The sequence below is a fragment of the Narcine bancroftii genome, assembly GCF_036971445.1.
Source record: "Narcine bancroftii isolate sNarBan1 chromosome 1 unlocalized genomic scaffold, sNarBan1.hap1 SUPER_1_unloc_1, whole genome shotgun sequence".
Lineage (NCBI taxonomy): Eukaryota > Metazoa > Chordata > Chondrichthyes > Torpediniformes > Narcinidae > Narcine > Narcine bancroftii.
Genome location: NW_027211795.1, coordinates 2,008,173 through 2,032,186, shown reverse-complemented (window position 1 = coordinate 2,032,186; position 24,014 = coordinate 2,008,173).

Here is a 24,014-nt window from a genome sequence, read left to right as displayed (position 1 = left end):
GAATCAGATATGGGGAATCAGAGGTCGGGAATCAGAGGTTGGGAATCAGAGGCAGGGAATCAAAGGCGGGGAATCAGAATTGGGGAATCAGAGATAGGGAATCAGAGATAGGGAATCAGAGGCGGGGAATCAGACGCGGGGATTCAGAGGTGGTGAATCAGAACTGGGGAATCAGAGGCGGGAAATCAGTGTTGGGGAATCAGAGGCGGGGAATCAGATATGAGGAAACAGAGGCATGAAATCAGAGGCGGGGCATCAGAGGTGGGGAATTAGAGGCAGGGAATCGGATGTGCGGAATCAGAGATGGGGAATCAGAGGTGGGAATCAGAGATGGGGAATAAGACGAGGGGAATCAGAGGCGGGGAAACATAGGTGGGGAATAAGATATGGGGATCAGAGGTGGGGAATCAGAGGCGATGAATCAGAGATGGCGAATCAGAGGCGGGGAATCAGAGGCAGGAAATCAGACATGGGGAATCAGAGGCTGGGAATCAGATGCGGGAAGTCAGAGGCGGGGAATCAGAGCTGGGGAATCAGAGGCGGGGAATCAGAGTTGGGGAATCAGAGGCGGGGAATCAGATATGGGGAAACAGAGGCGGGGAATCAGAGGCAGGGAAACGGAGGCGGGGAATCAGATATTTGGAATCAGAGGCGGGGAATCAGAGGCAGGGATTCAGACGCGGGGAATCAGAGGAGGGGAATCATAGCTGGCGAATCAGAGGCGGGGAATCAGAGTAGGGAAATCATAGGTGGGGAATCAGATATGGGGAATCAGAGGCGGGGAATCAGAGGCGGGGAAACAGGGACGGGGAATCAGATATGGGGAATCATAGGTGGGGAATCAGAGGTGGTGAATCAGAGATGGGGAATCAGACGTGGGGAATCAGAGGCGGGGAATCAGAGTTGGGGAATCAGAGGAGGGGAATCAGATATGGGGAATCAGAGGCGGGGAATCAGAGGCGGGGTAACAGAGATGGGGAATCAGAGGCAGGGAATCACAGGCAGAGAATCAGAGCTGGGGAATCAGAGGCGGGGAATCAGAGTTGGGGAATCAGAGGAGGGGAATCAGATATGGGGAATCAGAGGCGGGGAATCAGAGGCGGGGTAACAGAGATGGGGAATCAGAGGCAGGCAATCACAGGCAGAGAATCAGACGCGGGGAATCAGAGGCGGGGAATCATAGTTGGCGAATCACAGGCGGGGAATAAGAGTTGGGGAATCAGAGGCGGGGAATCTGATATGGGGAATCAGAGGCGGGGAATCAGAGGCAGGGAAACAGAGGCGGGGAATGAGACGTGGGGAATCAGAGGAGGGGAATTAGATATGGGGAATCAGAGTTGGGGAATCAGAGGCGGGGAAACAGATGCGGGGAATCAGATATGGGGAATCAGAGGTGGTGAATCAAAGGCGCTGAATCAGAGATGGGGAATCAGAGGCGGGGAATCAGAGGCAGGGAATCAAACACGGGGAATCAGAGGCGGGGAATCAGAGTTGGGGAATCAGAGGCGGGGAATCAGATATGGGGAAACAGAGGCGGGGAATCAGAGGCAGGAAATAAGACATGGGGAATCAGAGGCTGGGAATCAGACGCGGGGAGTCAGAGGTGGGGAATCAGAGCTGGGGAATCAGAGGCAGGGAATCAGAGTTGGGGTATCAGAGGCGGGGAATCAGATATGGGGAAACAGAGGCGGGGAATCAGAGGCAGGGAAACGGTGGCGGGGAATCAGATTTTGGGAAACAGAGGCGGGGAATCAGAGGCAGGGAAACGGAGGCGGGGAATCAGATATGGGGAATCAGAGGAGGGGAATCAGAGGTTGTGAATCAGAGGCAGGGAATCAGAGGTGGGGATTCAGAGGCAGTGAATCAGATGCGGGGAATCAGAGGCGGGGATTCAGAGCTGGGGAATCAGAGCGGGGAATCAGAGTTGGGGAATCAGAGGCGGGGAATTAGATATGGGGAAACATAGGCGGGGAATCAGATATGGGGAAACAGAGGCGGGGAATCAGAGGCGGGGAAACAGAGGCGGGGAATCAGATATGGGGAATCAGAGGTGGGGAATCAGAGGTTGGGAATCAGAGGCAGGGAATCAGAGGCGGGGAATCAGAGGCGGGGAATCAGAGGCAGGGAATCAGATGTGCGGAATCAGAGATGGGGAATCAGAGGCGGGGAATCAGAGGCCGGGAATCAGAGGCGGGGAATGAGAGGCCGGGAATGAGAGGCCGGGAATCAGAGGCCGGGAATCAGAGGCCGGGAATCAGAGGTGGGGAAAAAGAGGCAGGGAATCAGATGTGCAGAATCAGAGTTGGGGAATCAGAGGCGGGGAATCAGATATGGGGTAACAGAGGCGGGGAATCAGAGGCAGGGAAACAGAGGAGGGGAATCAGATATGGGGAATCAGAGGAGGGGAATCAGAGGTTGGGATTCAGAGGCAGGGAATCAGATGCGGGAAATCAGAGGCGGGAATTCAGAGCTGGGGAATCAGAGCGGGGAATCAGATTTGGGGAATCAGAGGCGGGGAATTAGATATGGGGAAACAGAGGCGGGGAATCAGAGGCAGGGAAACGGAGGCGGGGAATCAGATATTGGGAATCAGAGGCAGGGAATCAGAGGCAGGGATTCCGACGCGGGGAATCAGAGGAGGGGAATCATAGCTGGCGAATCAGAGGCGGGGAATCAGAGTTGGGAAATCATAGGTGGGGAATCAGATATGGGGAATCAGAGGCGGGGAATCAGAGGCTGGGAAACAGAGACGGGGAATCAGATATGGGGAATCATAGGTGGGGAATCAGAGGTGGTGAATCAGAGATGGGGAATCAGAGGTGGGGAATCAGAGGCAGGGAATCAGACGCGGGGAAACAGAGGCGGGGAATCAGAGCTGGGGAATCAGAGGCGGGGAATCAGAGTTGGGGAATCAGAGGAGGGGAATCAGATATGGGGAATCAGAGGCATGGAATCAGAGGCGGGGCATCAGAGGCGGGGAATCAGAGGCAGGGAATCGGATGTGCGGAATCAGAGATTGGGAATCAGAGGTGGGGAATCAGAGTCCGGGAATCAGAGATGTGGAATCAGAGGCGGGGAATAAGAGGCGGGGAAACAGAGGCGGGGAATCAGATATGGGGAATCAGAGGTCGGGAATCAGAGGTTGGGAATCAGAGGCAGGGAATCAAACATGGGGAATCAGAGGCTGGGAATCAGACGCGGGAAGTCAGAGGCGGGGATTCGTAGCTGGGGAATGAGAGGCAGGGAATCAGATATGTGGAAACAGAGGCGGGGAATAAGAGGCGGGGAAACAGAGGCGGGGAATCAGATATGGGGAATCAGAGGTCGGGAATCAGAGGTTGGGAATCAGAGGCAGGGAATCAAAGGCGGGGAATCAGAATTGGGGAATCAGAGATAGGGAATCAGAGATAGGGAATCAGAGGCGGGGAATCAGACGCGGGGATTCAGAGGTGGTGAATCAGAGCTGGGGAATCAGAGGCGGGAAATCAGTGTTGGGGAATCAGAGGCGGGGAATCAGATATGAGGAAACAGAGGCATGAAATCAGAGGCGGGGCATCAGAGGTGGGGAATTAGAGGCAGGGAATCGGATGTGCGGAATCAGAGATGGGGAATCAGAGGTGGGAATCAGAGATGGGGAATAAGAGGAGGGGAATCAGAGGCGGGGAAACATAGGTGGGGAATAAGATATGGGGATCAGAGGTGGGGAATCAGAGGCGATGAATCAGAGATGGCGAATCAGAGGCGGGGAATCAGAGGCAGGAAATCAGACATGGGGAATCAGAGGCTGGGAATCAGATGCGGGAAGTCAGAGGCGGGGAATCAGAGCTGGGGAATCAGAGGCGGGGAATCAGAGTTGGGGAATCAGAGGCGGGGAATCAGATATGGGGAAACAGAGGCGGGGAATCAGAGGCAGGGAAACGGAGGCGGGGAATCAGATATTTGGAATCAGAGGCGGGGAATCAGAGGCAGGGATTCAGACGCGGGGAATCAGAGGAGGGGAATCATAGCTGGCGAATCAGAGGCGGGGAATCAGAGTAGGGAAATCATAGGTGGGGAATCAGATATGGGGAATCAGAGGCGGGGAATCAGAGGCGGGGAAACAGGGACGGGGAATCAGATATGGGGAATCATAGGTGGGGAATCAGAGGTGGTGAATCAGAGATGGGGAATCAGAGGTGGGGAATCAGAGGCGGGGAATCAGAGTTGGGGAATCAGAGGAGGGGAATCAGATATGGGGAATCAGAGGAGGGGAATCAGAGGCGGGGTAACAGAGATGGGGAATCAGAGGCAGGGAATCACAGGCAGAGAATCAGAGCTGGGGAATCAGAGGCGGGGAATCAGAGTTGGGGAATCAGAGGAGGGGAATCAGATATGGGGAATCAGAGGCGGGGAATCAGAGGCGGGGTAACAGAGATGGGGAATCAGAGGCAGGCAATCACAGGCAGAGAATCAGACGCGGGGAATCAGAGGCGGGGAATCATAGTTGGCGAATCACAGGCGGGGAATAAGAGTTGGGGAATCAGAGGCGGGGAATCTGATATGGGGAATCAGAGGCGGGGAATCAGAGGCAGGGAAACAGAGGCGGGGAATCAGACGTGGGGAATCAGAGGAGGGGAATTAGATATGGGGAATCAGAGTTGGGGAATCAGAGGCGGGGAAACAGATGCGGGGAATCAGATATGGGGAATCAGAGGTGGTGAATCAAAGGCGCTGAATCAGAGATGGGGAATCAGAGGCGGGGAATCAGAGGCAGGGAATCAAACACGGGGAATCAGAGGCGGGGAATCAGAGTTGGGGAATCAGAGGCGGGGAATCAGATATGGGGAACCAGAGGCGGGGAATCAGAGGCAGGAAATAAGACATGGGGAATCAGAGGCTGGGAATCAGACGCGGGGAGTCAGAGGCGGGGAATCAGAGCTGGGGAATCAGAGGCAGGGAATCAGAGTTGGGGTATCAGAGGCGGGGAATCAGATATGGGGAAACAGAGGCGGGGAATCAGAGGCAGGGAAACGGTGGCGGGGAATCAGATTTTGGGAAACAGAGGCGGGGAATCAGAGGCAGGGAAACGGAGGCGGGGAATCAGATATGGGGAATCAGAGGAGGGGAATCAGAGGTTGTGAATCAGAGGCAGGGAATCAGAGGTGGGGATTCAGAGGCAGTGAATCAGATGCGGGGAATCAGAGGCGGGGATTCAGAGCTGGGGAATCAGAGCGGGGAATCAGAGTTGGGGAATCAGAGGCGGGGAATTAGATATGGGGAAACAGAGGCGGGGAATCAGATATGGGGAAACAGAGGCGGGGAATCAGAGGCGGGGAAACAGAGGCGGGGAATCAGATATGGGGAATCAGAGGTGGGGAATCAGAGGTTGGGAATCAGAGGCAGGGAATCAGAGGCGGGGAATCAGAGGCGAGGAATCAGAGGCAGGGAATCAGATGTGCGGAATCAGAGATGGGGAATCAGAGGCGGGGAATCAGAGGCCGGGAATCAGAGGCGGGGAATGAGAGGCCGGGAATGAGAGGCCGGGAATCAGAGGCCGGGAATCAGAGGCCGGGAATCAGAGGTGGGGAAAAAGAGGCAGGGAATCAGATGTGCAGAATCAGAGTTGGGGAATCAGAGGCGGGGAATCAGATATGGGGTAACAGAGGCGGGGAATCAGAGGCAGGGAAACAGAGGAGGGGAATCAGATATGGGGAATCAGAGGAGGGGAATCAGAGGTTGGGATTCAGAGGCAGGGAATCAGATGCGGGAAATCAGAGGCGGGAATTCAGAGCTGGGGAATCAGAGCGGGGAATCAGATTTGGGGAATCAGAGGCGGGGAATTAGATATGGGGAAACAGAGGCGGGGAATCAGAGGTGGGGAAACGGAGGTGGGGAATCAGAGGCAGGGAATCAGAGGCGGGGAATCAGAGGCAGGGAATCAGATGTGTGGAATCAGAGATGGGGAATCAGAGGCAGGGAATCAGAATCAGAAGCGGGGAATCAGAGGCTGGGAATCAGAGGCCGGGAATCAGATGCCGGGAATAAGAGGCCGGGAATCAGAGGTGGGGAATCAGAGTTGGGGATTCAGAGGCAGGGAATCAGATGCGGGGAATCAGAGGCGGGGATTCAGAGCTGGGGAATCAGAGTGGTGAATCAGAGTTGGGGAATCAGAGGCGGGGAATTAGATATGGGGAAACAGAGGCGGGGAATCAGAGGCGGTGAAACAGAGGCGGGGAATCAGAGGCGGGGAAACAGAGGCGGGGAATCAGATATGGGTAATCAGAGGTGGGAAATCAGAGGCAGGGAATCAGATGTGCGGAATCAGAGATGGGGAATCAGAGGCAGGGAATCAGAATCAGAAGCGGGGAATCAGAGGCCGGGAATCAGAGGCCGGGAATCAGATGACGGGAATAAGAGGCCGGGAATCAGAGGTGGGGAATCAGAGTCCGGGAATCAGAGATGGGGAATCAGAGGCTGGGAATGAGATATGGGGAATCAGAGGCGGGGAATCAGAGGCGGTGAATCAGAGATGGGGAAGAAGAGGCGGGGAATCAGAGGCAGGGAAACGGAGGCGGGGAATCAGATATGGGGAATCAGAGGAGGGGAATCAGAGGTTGTGAATCAGAGGCAGGGAATCAGAGGTGGGGATTCAGAGGCAGTGAATCAGATGCGGGGAATCAGAGGCGGGGATTCAGAGCTGGGGAATCAGAGCGGGGAATCAGAGTTGGGGAATCAGAGGCGGGGAATTAGATATGGGGAAACAGAGGCGGGGAATCAGATATGGGGAAACAGAGGCGGGGAATCAGAGGCGGGGAAACAGAGGCGGGGAATCAGATATGGGGAATCAGAGGTGGGGAATCAGAGGTTGGGAATCAGAGGCAGGGAATCAGAGGCGGGGAATCAGAGGCGAGGAATCAGAGGCAGGGAATCAGATGTGCGGAATCAGAGATGGGGAATCAGAGGCGGGGAATCAGAGGCCGGGAATCAGAGGCGGGGAATGAGAGGCCGGGAATGAGAGGCCGGGAATCAGAGGCCGGGAATCAGAGGCCGGGAATCAGAGGTGGGGAAAAAGAGGCAGGGAATCAGATGTGCAGAATCAGAGTTGGGGAATCAGAGGCGGGGAATCAGATATGGGGTAACAGAGGCGGGGAATCAGAGGCAGGGAAACAGAGGAGGGGAATCAGATATGGGGAATCAGAGGAGGGGAATCAGAGGTTGGGATTCAGAGGCAGGGAATCAGATGCGGGAAATCAGAGGCGGGAATTCAGAGCTGGGGAATCAGAGCGGGGAATCAGATTTGGGGAATCAGAGGCGGGGAATTAGATATGGGGAAACAGAGGCGGGGAATCAGAGGTGGGGAAACGGAGGTGGGGAATCAGAGGCAGGGAATCAGAGGCGGGGAATCAGAGGCAGGGAATCAGATGTGTGGAATCAGAGATGGGGAATCAGAGGCAGGGAATCAGAATCAGAAGCGGGGAATCAGAGGCTGGGAATCAGAGGCCGGGAATCAGATGCCGGGAATAAGAGGCCGGGAATCAGAGGTGGGGAATCAGAGTTGGGGATTCAGAGGCAGGGAATCAGATGCGGGGAATCAGAGGCGGGGATTCAGAGCTGGGGAATCAGAGTGGTGAATCAGAGTTGGGGAATCAGAGGCGGGGAATTAGATATGGGGAAACAGAGGCGGGGAATCAGAGGCGGTGAAACAGAGGCGGGGAATCAGAGGCGGGGAAACAGAGGCGGGGAATCAGATATGGGTAATCAGAGGTGGGAAATCAGAGGCAGGGAATCAGATGTGCGGAATCAGAGATGGGGAATCAGAGGCAGGGAATCAGAATCAGAAGCGGGGAATCAGAGGCCAGGAATCAGAGGCCGGGAATCAGATGACGGGAATAAGAGGCCGGGAATCAGAGGTGGGGAATCAGAGTCCGGGAATCAGAGATGGGGAATCAGAGGCTGGGAATGAGATATGGGGAATCAGAGGCGGGGAATCAGAGGCGGTGAATCAGAGATGGGGAAGAAGAGGCGGGGAATCAGAGGCAGGGAATCAAACACGGGGAATTAGAGGCGGGGAATCAGAGCTGGGGAATCAGAGGCGGGGAATCAGAGTTGGGGAATCAGAGGTGGGGAATCAGATTTGGGGAAACAGAGGCGGGGAATCAGAGGCGGGGAAACAGAGGCGGGGAATCAGATATGGGGAATCAGAGGTGGGGAATCAGAGGTTGGGAATCAGAGGCAGGGAATCAGAGGCGGGGTATCAGAGGCGGGGAATCAGAGGCAGGGAATCAGATGTGCGGAATCAGAGATGGGGAATCAGAGGCAGGGAATCAGAGGCGGGGAATCAGAGGCGGGGAATCAGAGGCCGGGAATCAGAGGCGGGGAATGAGAGGCCAGGAATGAGAGGCCGGGAATCAGAGGCCGGGAATCAGAGGCCGGGAATCAGAGGTGGGGAAAAAGAGGCAGGGAATCAGATGTGCAGAATCAGAATTGGGGAATCTGAGGCGGGTAATCAGATATGGGGAAACAGAGGCGGGGAATCAGAGGTGGGGAAACAGAGGAGGGGAATCAGATATGGGGAATCAGAGGAGGGGAATCAGAGGTTGGGAATCAGAGTCAGGGAATCAGAGGTGGGGATTCAGATGCAGGGAATCAGATGCGGGGAATCAGAGGCGGGAATTCAGAGCTGGGGAATCAGAGCGGGGAATCAGATTTGGGGAATCAGAGGCGGGTAATTAGATATGGGGAAACAGAGGCGGGGAATCAGAGGTGGGGAAACAGAGGTGGGGAATCAGAGGCGGGGAATCAGAAGTGGGGAATCAGAGGCAGGGAATCAGATGTGTGGAATCAGAGATGGGGAATCAGATGCAGGGAATCAGAATCAGAAGCGGGGAATCAATGGCTGGGAATCAGAGGCCGGGAATAAGATGCCGGGAATAAGAGGCCGGGAATCAGAGGTGGGGAATCAGAGTCCGGGAATCAGAGGTTGGGAATCAGAGGCATGGAATCAGAGGCGGGGCATCAGAGGCGGGGAATCAGAGGCAGGGAATCGGATGTGCGGAATCAGAGATGGGGAATCAGAGGTGGGGAATCAGAGTCCGGGAATCAGAGATGTGGAATCAGAGGCGGGGAATAAGAGGCGGGGAAACAGAGGCGGGGAATCAGATATGGGGAATCAGAGGTCGGGAATCAGAGGTTGGGAATCAGAGGCAGGGAATCAAACATGGGGAATCAGAGGCTGGGAATCAGACGCGGGAAGTCAGAGGCGGGGATTCAGAGCTGGGGAATGAGAGGCAGGGAATCAGATATGTGGAAACAGAGGCGGGGAATAAGAGGCGGGGAAACAGAGGCGGGGAATCAGATATGGGGAATCAGAGGTCGGGAATCAGAGGTTGGGAATCAGAGGCAGGGAATCAAAGGCGGGGAATCAGAATTGGGGAATCAGAGATAGGGAATCAGAGATAGGGAATCAGAGGCGGGGAATCAGACGCGGGGAATCAGAGGTGGTGAATCAGAGCTGGGGAATCAGAGGCGGGAAATCAGTGTTGGGGAATCAGAGGCGGGGAATCAGATATGAGGAAACAGAGGCATGAAACCAGAGGCGGGGCATCAGAGGCGGGGAATCAGAGGCAGGGAATCGGATGTGCGGAATCAGAGATGGGTAATCAGAGGTGGGAATCAGAGATGGGGAATCAGAGGAGGGGAATCAGAGGCGGGGAAACATAGGTGGGGAATAAGATATGGGGAATCAGAGGTGGGGAATCAGAGGCGATGAATCAGAGATGGCGAATCAGAGGCGGGGAATCAGTGGCAGGAAATCAGACATGGGGAATCAGAGGCTGGGAATCAGATGCGGGGAGTCAGAGGCGGGGAATCAGAGCTGGGGAATCAGAGGCGGGGAATGAGAGTTGGGGAATCAGAGGCGGGGAATCAGATATGGGGAAACAGAGGCGGGGAATCAGAGGCAGGGAAACGGAGGCGGGGAATCAGATATTTGGAATCAGAGGCGGGGAATCAGAGGCAGGGATTCAGACGCGGGGAATCAGAGGAGGGGAATCATAGCTGGCGAATCAGAGGCGGGGAATCAGAGGCGGGGAAACAGAGACGGGGAATCAGATATGGGGAATCATAGGTGGGGAATCAGAGGTGGTGAATCAGAGATGGGGAATCAGAGGTGGGGAATCAGAGGCGTGGAATCAGAGTTGGGGAATCAGAGGAGGGGAATCAGATATGGGGAATCAGAGGCGGGGAATCAGAGGCGGGGTAACAGAGATGGGGAATCAGAGGCAGGGAATCACAGGCAGAGAATCAGAGCTGGGGAATCAGAGGCGGGGAATCAGAGTTGGGGAATCAGAGGAGGGGAATCAGATATGGGGAATCAGAGGCGGGGAATCAGAGGCGGGGTAACAGAGATGGGGAATCAGAGGCAGGCAATCACAGGCAGAGAATCAGACGCGGGGAATCAGAGGCGGGGAATCATAGTTGGCGAATCACAGGCGGGGAATAAGAGTTGTGGAATCAGAGGCGGGGAATCTGATATGGGGAATCAGAGGCGGGGAATCAGAGGCAGGGAAACAGAGGCGGGGAATCAGACGTGGGGAATCAGAGGAGGGGAATTAGATATGGGGAATCAGAGTTGGGGAATCAGATGCGGGGAAACAGATGCGGGGAATCAGATATGGGGAATCAGAGGTGGTGAATCAAAGGCGCTGAATCAGAGATGGGGAATCAGAGGCGGGGAATCAGAGGCAGGGAATCAAACACGGGGAATCAGAGGCGGGGAATGAGAGTTGGGGAATCAGAGGCGGGGAATCAGATATGGGGAAACAGAGGCGGTGATTCAGAGGCGGTGAAACAGAGGCGGGGAATCAGATATGGGGAATCAGAGGTGGGGTATCAGAGGTTGGGAATCAGAGGCAGGGAATCAGAGGCGGGGAATCAGAGGCGGGGAATCAGAGGCAGGGAATCAGATGTGCAGAATCAGAAATGGGGAATCAGAGGCCGGGAATCAGAGGTGGGGAATCAGAGCCAGGGAATCAGAGGCCGGGAATCAGAGGCAGGGAATCAGATATGGGGAATCAGAGGTGGGGAATCAGAGGCAGGGAATCAGATGTGCGGAATCAGAGATGGGGAATCAGAGGCAGGGAAACAGAGGTGGGGAATCAGATATGGGGAATCAGAGATGGCGAATCAATGTCGCTGAATCAGAGATGGGGAATCAGAGGCGGGGAATCAGAGGCGGGGAATCAGAGTTGGTGAATCAGAGGCGGGGAATCAGATATGGGGAAACAGAGGTGGGGAATCAGAGGTGGGGAAACAGAGGTGGGGAATCAGATATGGGGAATCAGAGGTGGTGAATCAGAGGTTGGGAATCAGAGGCAGGGAATCAGAGGCGGGGATCAGAGGCGGGGAATCAGAGGCAGGGAATCAGATGTACGGAATCAGAAATGGGGAATCAGAGGCAGGGAATCAGAATCAGAAGCGGGGAATCAGAGCTGGGGAATCAGAGCGGTGAATCAGAGTTGGGGAATCAGAGGCGGGGAATTAGATATGGGGAAACAGAGGCGGGGAATCAGAGGCGGGGAAACAGAGGCAGGGAATCAGATATGGGTAATCAGAGGTGGGAAATCAGAGGCAGGGAATCAGATGTGCGGAATCAGAGATGGGGAATCAGAGGCAGGGAATCAGAATCAGAAGCGGGGAATCAGAGGCCGGGAATCAGAGGCCGGGAATCAGATGCCGGGAATAAGAGGCCGGGAATCAGAGGTGGGGAATCAGAGTCCGGGAATCAGAGATGGGGAATCAGAGGCTGGGAATGAGATATGGGGAATCAGAGGCGGGGAATCAGAGGTGGGGAAACAGAGGCGGGGAATCACATATGGGGAATCAGAGGTGGCGAATCAAAGGCGGTGAATCAGAGATGGGGAAGAAGAGGCGGGGAATCAGAGGCAGGGAATCAAACACGGGGAATTAGAGGCGGGGAATCAGAGCTGGGGAATCAGAGGCGGGGAATCAGAGTTGGGGAATCAGAGGCGGGGAATCAGAGGTTGGGAATCAGAGGCAGGGAATCAGAGGCGGGGAATCAGAGGCGGGGAATCAGAGGCAGGGAATCAGATGTGCGGAATCAGAGATGGGGAATCAGAGGCAGGGAATCAAACACGGGGAATTAGATGCGGGGAATCAGAGCTGGGGAATCAGAGGCGGGGAATCAGAGTTGGGGAATCAGAGGTGGGGAATCAGAGGTTGGGAATCAGAGGCAGGGAATCAGAGGCGGGGAATCAGAGGCGGGGAATCAGAGGCAGGGAATCAGATGTGCGGAATCAGAGATGGGGAATCAGAGGCAGGGAATCAGAGGCGGGGAATCAGAGGCGGGGAATCAGAGGCCGGGAATCAGAGGCGGGGAATGAGAGGCCAGGAATGAGAGGCCGGGAATCAGAGGCCGGGAATCAGAGGCCGGGAATCAGAGGTGGGGAAAAAGAGGCAGGGAATCAGATGTGCAGAATCAGAGTTGGGGAATCAGAGGCGGGGAATCAGATATGGGGAAACAGAGGCGGGGAATCAGAGGTGGGGAAACAGAGGAGGGGAATCAGATATGGGGAATCAGAGGAGGGGAATCAGAGGTTGGGAATCAGAGGCAGGGAATCAGAGGTGGGGATTCAGAGGCAGGGAATAAGATGCGGGGAATCAGAGGCGGGAATTCAGAGCTGGGGAATCAGAGCGGGGAATCAGATTTGGGGAATCAGAGGCGGGGAATTAGATATGGGGAAACAGAGGCGGGGAATCAGAGGTGGGGAAACAGAGGTGGGGAATCAGAGGCGGGGAATCAGAAGTGGGGAATCAGAGGCAGGGAATCAGATGTGTGGAATCAGAGATGGGGAATCAGAGGCAGGGAATCAGAATCAGAAGCGGGGAATCAATGGCTGGGAATCAGAGGCCGGGAATAAGATGCCGGGAATAAGAGGCCGGGAATCAGAGGTGGGGAATCAGAGTCCGGGAATCAGAGGTTGGGAATCAGAGGCATGGAATCAGAGGCGGGACATCAGAGGCGGGGAATCAGAGGCAGGGAATCGGATGTGCGGAATCAGAGATGGGGAATCAGAGGTGGGGAATCAGAGTCCGGGAATCAGAGATGTGGAATCAGAGGCGGGGAATCAGAGGCGGGGAAACATAGGTGGGGAATCAGATATGGGGAATCAGAAGTGGGGAATCAGAGCCGATGAATCAGAGATGGCGAATCAGAGGCGGGGAATCAGAGGCAGGAAATCAAACATGGGGAATCAGAGGCTGGGAATCAGACGCGGAAAGTCAGAGGCGGGGATTCAGAGCTGGGGAATGAGAGGCAGGGAATCAGATATGGGGAAACAGAGGCGGGGAATAAGAGGCGGGGAAACAGTGGCGGGGAATCAGATATGGGGAATCAGAGGTCGGGAATCAGAGGTTGGGAATCAGAGGCAGGGAATCAAAGGCGGGGAATCAGAATTGGGGAATCAGAGATAAGGAATCAGAGATGGGCAATCAGAGGCGGGGAATCAGATGCGGGGAATCAGAGGTGGTGAATCAGAGCTGGGGAATAAGAGGCGGGAAATCAGTGTTGGGGAATCAGAGGCGGGGAATCAGATATGAGGAAACAGAGGCATGAAATCAGAGGCGGGGCATCAGAGGCGGGGAATCAGAGGCAGGGAATCGGATGTGCGGAATCAGAGATGGGGAATCAGAGGTGGGAATCAGAGTCCGGGAATCAGAGTTGGGGAATCAGAAGAGGGGAATCAGAGGCGGGGAAACATAGGTGGGGAATCAGATATGGGGAATCAGAGGTGGGGAATCAGAGGCGATGAATCAGAGATGGCGAATCAGAGGCGGGGAATCAGAGGCAGGAAATCAGACATGGGGAATCAGAGGCTGGGAATCAGACGCGGGGAGTCAGAGGCGGGGAATCAGAGCTGGGGAATCAGAGGCGGGGAATCAGAGTTGGGGAATCAGAGGCGGGGAATCAGATATGGGGAAACAGAGGCGGGGAATCAGAGGCAGGGAAACGGAGGCGGGGAATCAGATATTGGGAATCAGAGGCGGGGAATCAGAGGCAGGGAATCAGACGCGGGGAAACAGAGGCGGGGAATCAGAGCTGGGGAATCAGAGGCGGGGAATCAGAGTTGGGGAATCAGAGGAGGGGAATCAGATATGGGGAATCAGAGGTGGGGAATCAGAGGCGGGGTAACAGAGATGGGGAATCAGAGGCAGGGAATCACAGGCAGAGAATCAGACGCGGGTAATCAGAGGCGGGGAATCATAGTTGGCGAATCACAGGCGGGGAATAAGAGTTGGGGAATCAGAGGCGGGGAATCTGATATGGGGAATCAGAGGCGGGGAATCAGAGGCAGGGAAACAGAGGCGGGGAATCAGACATGGGGAATCAGAGGCGGGGGATCAGAGCGGGGAATCAGAGTTGGGGAATCAGAGGCGGGGAATTAGATATGGGGAAACAGAGGCGGGGAATCAGAGGCGGGGAAACAGATGCGGGGAATCAGATATGGGGAATCAGAGGTGGTGAATCAAAGGCGCTGAATCAGAGATGGGGAATCAGAGGCGGGGAATCAGAGGCAGGGAATCAAACACGGGGAATCAGAGGCGGGGAATTAGAGTTGGGGAATCAGAGGTGGGGAATCAGATATGGGGAAACAGAGGCGGTGATTCAGAGGCGGTGAAACAGAGGCGGGGAATCAGATATGGGGAATCAGAGGTGGGGTATCAGAGGTTGGGAATCAGAGGCAGGGAATCAGAGGCGGGGAATCAGAGGCGGAAAATCAGAGGCAGGGAATCAGATGTGCAGAATCAGAAATGGGGAATCAGAGGCAGGGAATCAGAGGTGGGGAATCAAACACGGGGAATCAGAGGCGCGGAATCAGAGTTGGTGAATCAGAGGCGGGGAATCAGATATGGGGAAACAGAGGCGGTGATTCAGAGGCGGTGAAACAGAGGCGGGGAATCAGATATGGGGAATCAGAGGTGGGGTATCAGAGGTTGGGAATCAGAGGCAGGGAATCAGAGGCGGGGAATCAGAGGCAGGGAAACGGAGGCGGGGAATCAGATATGGGGAATCAGAGGAGGGGAATCAGAGGTTGTGAATCAGAGGCAGGGAATCAGAGGTGGGGATTCAGAGGCAGTGAATCAGATGCGGGGAATCAGAGGCGGGGATTCAGAGCTGGGGAATCAGAGCGGGGAATCAGAGTTGGGGAATCAGAGGCGGGGAATTAGATATGGGGAAACAGAGGCGGGGAATCAGATATGGGGAAACAGAGGCGGGGAATCAGAGGCGGGGAAACAGAGGCGGGGAATCAGATATGGGGAATCAGAGGTGGGGAATCAGAGGTTGGGAATCAGAGGCAGGGAATCAGAGGCGGGGAATCAGAGGCGAGGAATAAGAGGCAGGGAATCAGATGTGCGGAATCAGAGATGGGGAATCAGAGGCGGGGAATCAGAGGCCGGGAATCAGAGGTGGGGAATGAGAGGCCGGGAATGAGAGGCCGGGAATCAGAGGCCGGGAATCAGAGGCCGGGAATCAGAGGTGGGGAAAAAGAGGCAGGGAATCAGATGTGCAGAATCAGAGTTGGGGAATCAGAGGCGGGGAATCAGATATGGGGTAACAGAGGCGGGGAATCAGAGGCAGGGAAACAGAGGAGGGGAATCAGATATGGGGAATCAGAGGAGGGGAATCAGAGGTTGGGATTCAGAGGCAGGGAATCAGATGCGGGAAATCAGAGGCGGGAATTCAGAGCTGGGGAATCAGAGCGGGGAATCAGATTTGGGGAATCAGAGGCGGGGAATTAGATATGGGGAAACAGAGGCGGGGAATCAGAGGTGGGGAAACGGAGGTGGGGAATCAGAGGCAGGGAATCAGAGGCGGGGAATCAGAGGCAGGGAATCAGATGTGTGGAATCAGAGATGGGGAATCAGAGGCAGGGAATCAGAATCAGAAGCGGGGAATCAGAGGCTGGGAATCAGAGGCCGGGAATCAGATGCCGGGAATAAGAGGCCGGGAATCAGAGGTGGGGAATCAGAGTTGGGGATTCAGAGGCAGGGAATCAGATGCGGGGAATCAGAGGCGGGGATTCAGAGCTGGGGAATCAGAGTGGTGAATCAGAGTTGGGGAATCAGAGGCGGGGAATTAGATATGGGGAAACAGAGGCGGGGAATCAGAGGCGGTGAAACAGAGGCGGGGAATCAGAGGCGGGGAAACAGAGGCGGGGAATCAGATATGGGTAATCAGAGGTGGGAAATCAGAGGCAGGGAATCAGATGTGCGGAATCAGAGATGGGGAATCAGAGGCAGGGAATCAGAATCAGAAGCGGGGAATCAGAGGCCGGGAATCAGAGGCCGGGAATCAGATGACGGGAATAAGAGGCCGGGAATCAGAGGTGGGGAATCAGAGTCCGGGAATCAGAGATGGGGAATCAGAGGCTGGGAATGAGATATGGGGAATCAGAGGCGGGGAATCAGAGGCGGTGAATCAGAGATGGGGAAGAAGAGGCGGGGAATCAGAGGCAGGGAATCAAACACGGGGAATTAGAGGCGGGGAATCAGAGCTGGGGAATCAGAGGCGGGGAATCAGAGTTGGGGAATCAGAGGTGGGGAATCAGATTTGGGGAAACAGAGGCGGGGAATCAGAGGCGGGGAAACAGAGGCGGGGAATCAGATATGGGGAATCAGAGGTGGGGAATCAGAGGTTGGGAATCAGAGGCAGGGAATCAGAGGCGGGGTATCAGAGGCGGGGAATCAGAGGCAGGGAATCAGATGTGCGGAATCAGAGATGGGGAATCAGAGGCAGGGAATCAGAGGCGGGGAATCAGAGGCGGGGAATCAGAGACTGGGAATCAGAGGCGGGGAATGAGAGGCCAGGAATGAGAGGCCGGGAATCAGAGGCCGGGAATCAGAGGCCGGGAATCAGAGGTGGGGAAAAAGAGGCAGGGAATCAGATGTGCAGAATCAGAGTTGGGGAATCTGAGGCGGGTAATCAGATATGGGGAAACAGAGGCGGGGAATCAGAGGTGGGGAAACAGAGGAGGGGAATCAGATATGGGGAATCAGAGGAGGGGAATCAGAGGTTGGGAATCAGAGTCAGGGAATCAGAGGTGGGGATTCAGATGCAGGGAATCAGATGCGGGGAATCAGAGGCGGGAATTCAGAGCTGGGGAATCAGAGCGGGGAATCAGATTTGGGGAATCAGAGGCGGGTAATTAGATATGGGGAAACAGAGGCGGGGAATCAGAGGTGGGGAAACAGAGGTGGGGAATCAGAGGCGGGGAATCAGAAGTGGGGAATCAGAGGCAGGGAATCAGATGTGTGGAATCAGAGATGGGGAATCAGATGCAGGGAATCAGAATCAGAAGCGGGGAATCAATGGCTGGGAATCAGAGGCCGGGAATAAGATGCCGGGAATAAGAGGCCGGGAATCAGAGGTGGGGAATCAGAGTCCGGGAATCAGAGGTTGGGAATCAGAGGCATGGAATCAGAGGCGGGGCATCAGAGGCGGGGAATCAGAGGCAGGGAATCGGATGTGCGGAATCAGAGATGGGGAATCAGAGGTGGGGAATCAGAGTCCGGGAATCAGAGATGTGGAATCAGAGGCGGGGAATAAGAGGCGGGGAAACAGAGGCGGGGAATCAGATATGGGGAATCAGAGGTCGGGAATCAGAGGTTGGGAATCAGAGGCAGGGAATCAAACATGGGGAATCAGAGGCTGGGAATCAGACGCGGGAAGTCAGAGGCGGGGATTCAGAGCTGGGGAATGAGAGGCAGGGAATCAGATATGTGGAAACAGAGGCGGGGAATAAGAGGCGGGGAAACAGAGGCGGGGAATCAGATATGGGGAATCAGAGGTCGGGAATCAGAGGTTGGGAATCAGAGGCAGGGAATCAAAGGCGGGGAATCAGAATTGGGGAATCAGAGATAGGGAATCAGAGATAGGGAATCAGAGGCGGGGAATCAGACGCGGGGAATCAGAGGTGGTGAATCAGAGCTGGGGAATCAGAGGCGGGAAATCAGTGTTGGGGAATCAGAGGCGGGGAATCAGATATGAGGAAACAGAGGCATGAAACCAGAGGCGGGGCATCAGAGGCGGGGAATCAGAGGCAGGGAATCGGATGTGCGGAATCAGAGATGGGGAATCAGAGGTGGGAATCAGAGATGGGGAATCAGAGGAGGGGAATCAGAGGCGGGGAAACATAGGTGGGGAATAAGATATGGGGAATCAGAGGTGGGGAATCAGAGGCGATGAATCAGAGATGGCGAATCAGAGGCGGGGAATCAGTGGCAGGAAATCAGACATGGGGAATCAGAGGCTGGGAATCAGATGCGGGGAGTCAGAGGCGGGGAATCAGAGCTGGGGATTCAGAGGCAGGGAATCAGATGCGGGGAATCAGAGGCGGGGATTCAGAGCTGGGGAATCAGAGTGGTGAATCAGAGTTGGGGAATCAGAGGCGGGGAATTAGATATGGGGAAACAGAGGCGGGGAATCAGAGGCGGTGAAACAGAGGCGGGGAATCAGAGGCGGGGAAACAGAGGCGGGGAATCAGATATGGGTAATCAGAGGTGGGAAATCAGAGGCAGGGAATCAGATGTGCGGAATCAGAGATGGGGAATCAGAGGCAGGGAATCAGAATCAGAAGCGGGGAATCAGAGGCCGGGAATCAGAGGCCGGGAATCAGATGACGGGAATAAGAGGCCGGGAATCAGAGGTGGGGAATCAGAGTCCGGGAATCAGAGATGGGGAATCAGAGGCTGGGAATGAGATATGGGGAATCAGAGGCGGGGAATCAGAGGCGGTGAATCAGAGATGGGGAAGAAGAGGCGGGGAATCAGAGGCAGGGAATCAAACACGGGGAATTAGAGGCGGGGAATCAGAGCTGGGGAATCAGAGGCGGGGAATCAGAGTTGGGGAATCAGAGGTGGGGAATCAGATTTGGGGAAACAGAGGCGGGGAATCAGAGGCGGGGAAACAGAGGCGGGGAATCAGATATGGGGAATCAGAGGTGGGGAATCAGAGGTTGGGAATCAGAGGCAGGGAATCAGAGGCGGGGTATCAGAGGCGGGGAATCAGAGGCAGGGAATCAGATGTGCGGAATCAGAGATGGGGAATCAGAGGCAGGGAATCAGAGGCGGGGAATCAGAGGCGGGGAATCAGAGGCCGGGAATCAGAGGCGGGGAATGAGAGGCCAGGAATGAGAGGCCGGGAATCAGAGGCCGGGAATCAGAGGCCGGGAATCAGAGGTGGGGAAAAAGAGGCAGGGAATCAGATGTGCAGAATCAGAGTTGGGGAATCTGAGGCGGGTAATCAGATATGGGGAAACAGAGGCGGGGAATCAGAGGTGGGGAAACAGAGGAGGGGAATCAGATATGGGGAATCAGAGGAGGGGAATCAGAGGTTGGGAATCAGAGTCAGAGAATCAGAGGTGGGGATTCAGATGCAGGGAATCAGATGCGGGGAATCAGAGGCGGGAATTCAGAGCTGGGGAATCAGAGCGGGGAATCAGATTTGGGGAATCAGAGGCGGGTAATTAGATATGGGGAAACAGAGGCGGGGAATCAGAGGTGGGGAAACAGAGGTGGGGAATCAGAGGCGGGGAATCAGAAGTGGGGAATCAGAGGCAGGGAATCAGATGTGTGGAATCAGAGATGGGGAATCAGATGCAGGGAATCAGAATCAGAAGCGGGGAATCAATGGCTGGGAATCAGAGGCCGGGAATAAGATGCCGGGAATAAGAGGCCGGGAATCAGAGGTGGGGAATCAGAGTCCGGGAATCAGAGGTTGGGAATCAGAGGCATGGAATCAGAGGCGGGGCATCAGAGGCGGGGAATCAGAGGCAGGGAATCGGATGTGCGGAATCAGAGATGGGGAATCAGAGGTGGGGAATCAGAGTCCGGGAATCAGAGATGTGGAATCAGAGGCGGGGAATAAGAGGCGGGGAAACAGAGGCGGGGAATCAGATATGGGGAATCAGAGGTCGGGAATCAGAGGTTGGGAATCAGAGGCAGGGAATCAAACATGGGGAATCAGAGGCTGGGAATCAGACGCGGGAAGTCAGAGGCGGGGATTCAGAGCTGGGGAATGAGAGGCAGGGAATCAGATATGTGGAAACAGAGGCGGGGAATAAGAGGCGGGGAAACAGAGGCGGGGAATCAGATATGGGGAATCAGAGGTCGGGAATCAGAGGTTGGGAATCAGAGGCAGGGAATCAAAGGCGGGGAATCAGAATTGGGGAATCAGAGATAGGGAATCAGAGATAGGGAATCAGAGGCGGGGAATCAGACGCGGGGAATCAGAGGTGGTGAATCAGAGCTGGGGAATCAGAGGCGGGAAATCAGTGTTGGGGAATCAGAGGCGGGGAATCAGATATGAGGAAACAGAGGCATGAAACCAGAGGCGGGGCATCAGAGGCGGGGAATCAGAGGCAGGGAATCGGATGTGCGGAATCAGAGATGGGGAATCAGAGGTGGGAATCAGAGATGGGGAATCAGAGGAGGGGAATCAGAGGCGGGGAAACATAGGTGGGGAATAAGATATGGGGAATCAGAGGTGGGGAATCAGAGGCGATGAATCAGAGATGGCGAATCAGAGGCGGGGAATCAGTGGCAGGAAATCAGACATGGGGAATCAGAGGCTGGGAATCAGATGCGGGGAGTCAGAGGCGGGGAATCAGAGCTGGGGAATCAGAGGCGGGGAATGAGAGTTGGGGAATCAGAGGCGGGGAATCAGATATGGGGAAACAGAGGCGGGGAATCAGAGGCAGGGAAACGGAGGCGGGGAATCAGATATTTGGAATCAGAGGCGGGGAATCAGAGGCAGGGATTCAGACGCGGGGAATCAGAGGAGGGGAATCATAGCTGGCGAATCAGAGGCGGGGAATCAGAGGCGGGGAAACAGAGACGGGGAATCAGATATGGGGAATCATAGGTGGGGAATCAGAGGTGGTGAATCAGAGATGGGGAATCAGAGGTGGGGAATCAGAGGCGTGGAATCAGAGTTGGGGAATCAGAGGAGGGGAATCAGATATGGGGAATCAGAGGCGGGGAATCAGAGGCGGGGTAACAGAGATGGGGAATCAGAGGCAGGGAATCACAGGCAGAGAATCAGAGCTGGGGAATCAGAGGCGGGGAATCAGAGTTGGGGAATCAGAGGAGGGGAATCAGATATGGGGAATCAGAGGCGGGGAATCAGAGGCGGGGTAACAGAGATGGGGAATCAGAGGCAGGCAATCACAGGCAGAGAATCAGACGCGGGGAATCAGAGGCGGGGAATCATAGTTGGCGAATCACAGGCGGGGAATAAGAGTTGTGGAATCAGAGGCGGGGAATCTGATATGGGGAATCAGAGGCGGGGAATCAGAGGCAGGGAAACAGAGGCGGGGAATCAGACGTGGGGAATCAGAGGAGGGGAATTAGATATGGGGAATCAGAGTTGGGGAATCAGATGCGGGGAAACAGATGCGGGGAATCAGATATGGGGAATCAGAGGTGGTGAATCAAAGGCGCTGAATCAGAGATGGGGAATCAGAGGCGGGGAATCAGAGGCAGGGAATCAAACACGGGGAATCAGAGGCGGGGAATCAGAGTTGGGGAATCAGAGGCGGGGAATCAGATATGGGGAAACAGAGGCGGTGATTCAGAGGCGGTGAAACAGAGGCGGGGAATCAGATATGGGGAATCAGAGGTGGGGTATCAGAGGTTGGGAATCAGAGGCAGGGAATCAGAGGCGGGGAATCAGAGGCGGGGAATCAGAGGCAGGGAATCAGATGTGCAGAATCAGAAATGGGGAATCAGAGGCCGGGAATCAGAGGTGGGGAATCAGAGCCAGGGAATCAGAGGCCGGGAATCAGAGGCAGGGAATCAGATATGGGGAATCAGAGGTGGGGAATCAGAGGCAGGGAATCAGATGTGCGGAATCAGAGATGGGGAATCAGAGGCAGGGAAACAGAGGTGGGGAATCAGATATGGGGAATCAGAGATGGCGAATCAATGTCGCTGAATCAGAGATGGGGAATCAGAGGCGGGGAATCAGAGGCGGGGAATCAGAGTTGGTGAATCAGAGGCGGGGAATCAGATATGGGGAAACAGAGGTGGGGAATCAGAGGTGGGGAAACAGAGGTGGGGAATCAGATATGGGGAATCAGAGGTGGTGAATCAGAGGTTGGGAATCAGAGGCAGGGAATCAGAGGCGGGGATCAGAGGCGGGGAATCAGAGGCAGGGAATCAGATGTACGGAATCAGAAATGGGGAATCAGAGGCAGGGAATCAGAATCAGAAGCGGGGAATCAGAGCTGGGGAATCAGAGCGGTGAATCAGAGTTGGGGAATCAGAGGCGGGGAATTAGATATGGGGAAACAGAGGCGGGGAATCAGAGGCGGGGAAACAGAGGCAGGGAATCAGATATGGGTAATCAGAGGTGGGAAATCAGAGGCAGGGAATCAGATGTGCGGAATCAGAGATGGGGAATCAGAGGCAGGGAATCAGAATCAGAATCGGGGAATCAGAGGCCGGGAATCAGAGGCCGGGAATCAGATGCCGGGAATAAGAGGCCGGGAATCAGAGGTGGGGAATCAGAGTCCGGGAATCAGAGATGGGGAATCAGAGGCTGGGAATGAGATATGGGGAATCAGAGGCGGGGAATCAGAGGTGGGGAAACAGAGGCGGGGAATCACATATGGGGAATCAGAGGTGGCGAATCAAAGGCGGTGAATCAGAGATGGGGAAGAAGAGGCGGGGAATCAGAGGCAGGGAATCAAACACGGGGAATTAGAGGCGGGGAATCAGAGCTGGGGAATCAGAGGCGGGGAATCAGAGTTGGGGAATCAGAGGCGGGGAATCAGAGGTTGGGAATCAGAGGCAGGGAATCAGAGGCGGGGAATCAGAGGCGGGGAATCAGAGGCAGGGAATCAGATGTGCGGAATCAGAGATGGGGAATCAGAGGCAGGGAATCAAACACGGGGAATTAGATGCGGGGAATCAGAGCTGGGGAATCAGAGGCGGGGAATCAGAGTTGGGGAATCAGAGGTGGGGAATCAGAGGTTGGGAATCAGAGGCAGGGAATCAGAGGCGGGGAATCAGAGGCGGGGAATCAGAGGCAGGGAATCAGATGTGCGGAATCAGAGATGGGGAATCAGAGGCAGGGAATCAGAGGCGGGGAATCAGAGGCGGGGAATCAGAGGCCGGGAATCAGAGGCGGGGAATGAGAGGCCAGGAATGAGAGGCCGGGAATCAGAGGCCGGGAATCAGAGGCCGGGAATCAGAGGTGGGGAAAAAGAGGCAGGGAATCAGATGTGCAGAATCAGAGTTGGGGAATCAGAGGCGGGGAATCAGATATGGGGAAACAGAGGCGGGGAATCAGAGGTGGGGAAACAGAGGAGGGGAATCAGATATGGGGAATCAGAGGAGGGGAATCAGAGGTTGGGAATCAGAGGCAGGGAATCAGAGGTGGGGATTCAGAGGCAGGGAATAAGATGCGGGGAATCAGAGGCGGGAATTCAGAGCTGGGGAATCAGAGCGGGGAATCAGATTTGGGGAATCAGAGGCGGGGAATTAGATATGGGGAAACAGAGGCGGGGAATCAGAGGTGGGGAAACAGAGGTGGGGAATCAGAGGCGGGGAATCAGAAGTGGGGAATCAGAGGCAGGGAATCAGATGTGTGGAATCAGAGATGGGGAATCAGAGGCAGGGAATCAGAATCAGAAGCGGGGAATCAATGGCTGGTAATCAGAGGCCGGGAATAAGATGCCGGGAATAAGAGGCCGGGAATCAGAGGTGGGGAATCAGAGTCCGGGAATCAGAGGTTGGGAATCAGAGGCATGGAATCAGAGGCGGGACATCAGAGGCGGGGAATCAGAGGCAGGGAATCGGATGTGCGGAATCAGAGATGGGGAATCAGAGGTGGGGAATCAGAGTCCGGGAATCAGAGATGTGGAATCAGAGGCGGGGAATCAGAGGCGGGGAAACATAGGTGGGGAATCAGATATGGGGAATCAGAAGTGGGGAATCAGAGCCGATGAATCAGA